Source organism: Echinops telfairi, unplaced genomic scaffold (genome assembly GCF_000313985.2).
Source record: "Echinops telfairi isolate 266 unplaced genomic scaffold, ASM31398v2 ScPeMD7_7410;HRSCAF=8448, whole genome shotgun sequence".
NCBI classification, from domain to species: Eukaryota; Metazoa; Chordata; class Mammalia; order Afrosoricida; family Tenrecidae; genus Echinops; species Echinops telfairi.
Window position 1 is genome coordinate 16431462 of NW_022111310.1, and position 2148 is coordinate 16433609.

Consider the following 2148-nt stretch of genomic DNA (forward strand, 5'->3'; position numbering starts at 1 on the left):
CTCCTCCCCCTTCATCTGCTCCTGTGTGCTCTGATCAGATATGTCCCTCTCCCAGAGCTGCAGATTCAATGCCGTCTTTTGAAATAAATTCTTCGGTGGGGGGGGGGCAGTATTTGGGATTAGGGCCACCCTCCCTTCTCTAGTTCTTTAATGCATTCTTCCCCCCACTATCATGACCCCAATTCTAGACCAGAGCATGTACACTGGTACAGATAAGAGCTCTCTAAATATGGAATCCAGGACAGATAAACCCCTCAGGAACAATAATGGGAGCAGCGATACCATGAGGGTAGGAAGGGGGAACCAATCACAATGATTGACAAAACTCCCCCTCCAGCTGTGGGGCGATAAACAACAGAAATGTGGGTAAAGGGAGACAGCGGTTGGTGTAAGATATGAAAATAATAATTTATAAATGATCAAGGATTCATGAGGGAGGGAGAAAAAAATGAGGAACTGATACCAAGGCCTCAAGTAGAAAGAAAAGTTTTATTTATTTATTTAAATCCTTTTATTGGGGACTCATACAACTCTTATCACAATCCGTATATGCATCCATTGTGTCAAGCACATTTGTACATTTGTTGCCCTCATCATTCTCAAAACATTTGCTTTCTACTTGAGTCCTTGATATCAGCTCTTCATTTTTTCCCTTCCCTCTCCGCCCCCCGACCCTTGATAATTTATAAATTATTATTTTGTCATGTCTGACACTGTCCGATGTCTCCTTTCACTCACTTTTCTGTTGTTCGTCACCCAGGAAAGGGGTTATATGGAGATCTTTGTGATCGGTTCCCCCTTTCTACTCCACCTTCCCTCCACCCCCCTGATATCGCCTCTCTCACCACTGGTCCTTAGGGATTTATCTGTCTTGGATTTCCTGTGTTTCCAGTTCCTACCTGTACCAGTGTACATGCTCTGGTCTAGCCAGATTTGGAAGGTAGAATTGGGATCATGATAGTGGGGGGGAGGGGGACAGGCACATGGGAAGCATTAACGAGCTAGAGGAAAGTTGATGTTTCATAGGTGCTATATTGCACCCTGACTGGCCTGTCTCCTCCCTATGACCCTTCTGTAAGGGGATATCCAATTGCTTACAGATGGGCTTTGAGTCTCCACTCCACACTCCCCCTCATTCACAATGATATGATATTTTGTTCTTTGATGCCTGATACCTGATCCCATCGACACCTCGTGATCGCACGGGCTGGTGTGCTTCTTCCATTAGGCTTTGTTGCTTCTGAGCTAGATGGTCGCTTGTTTATCTTCAAGCCTTTAAGGTCCCATATGCTATATTGTTTGATAGCTGGGCACCATCAGCTTTCTTCACCACAATTGCTTATGCATCCACTTTGTCTTCAGTGGTTGTGTCGGGAAGGTGAGCATCATGGAATGCCAGTGTAATAGAACAAAGTGTTCTTGCATTGAGGGAGCACTTGAGTGGAAACCCAATGTCCATCTGCTACCTTAATACTAAACCTGTAAATATATGCACATAGATCTATTTCCTCCTCATCATATATAAATATATTTACATATGTACATGCCTGTATTTAGACTTCTGTAAGTGCCCTTTGCCTCCTAGTTGAAAGAATATGTTTTGAAAATGATGATGCCACACATATACACATGTGCTTGACACAATGGATGTATGGATTGTTAAAAGAGCCGTCAGAACCCCCTCTAAAATGATTAAAAAAGGAAAAAGAAAGTCCAGTCTTTCTCCCTCAAAGCTGCTAGTGGTTTTGAACTGCCGACTATGCGGATTGCAGCCCAACTTGTAACCACTACCCCACTCGATGCCAGTGAGTTATATTTTTATAAATCTTATGGCCTTCTACTCCATTTTGTCTAGTCAACACCTACTTTCCCTTTAGATGTTGACCCAACTATCACATTTCCAAGAAGCTTTCTTTGCGCTCCCCGTCTTGGCCAAATCGACGGTTTCCCTACATCATGCACCTCTCATCTGTAGCTCTCTTCACTGCTGAAATTTAGTGGTATTTTTTGATTAGTGTCCTAAAGGTTTTTGAGTGCAGAGACTGTATCTTTTTCTTTTTGTCCTTGCCTCAGTATGCCTGTACCCTCAGTATGCCTGTACCCTCAGTATGCCTATACCCTCAGTATGCCTGTACCCTCAGTATGCCT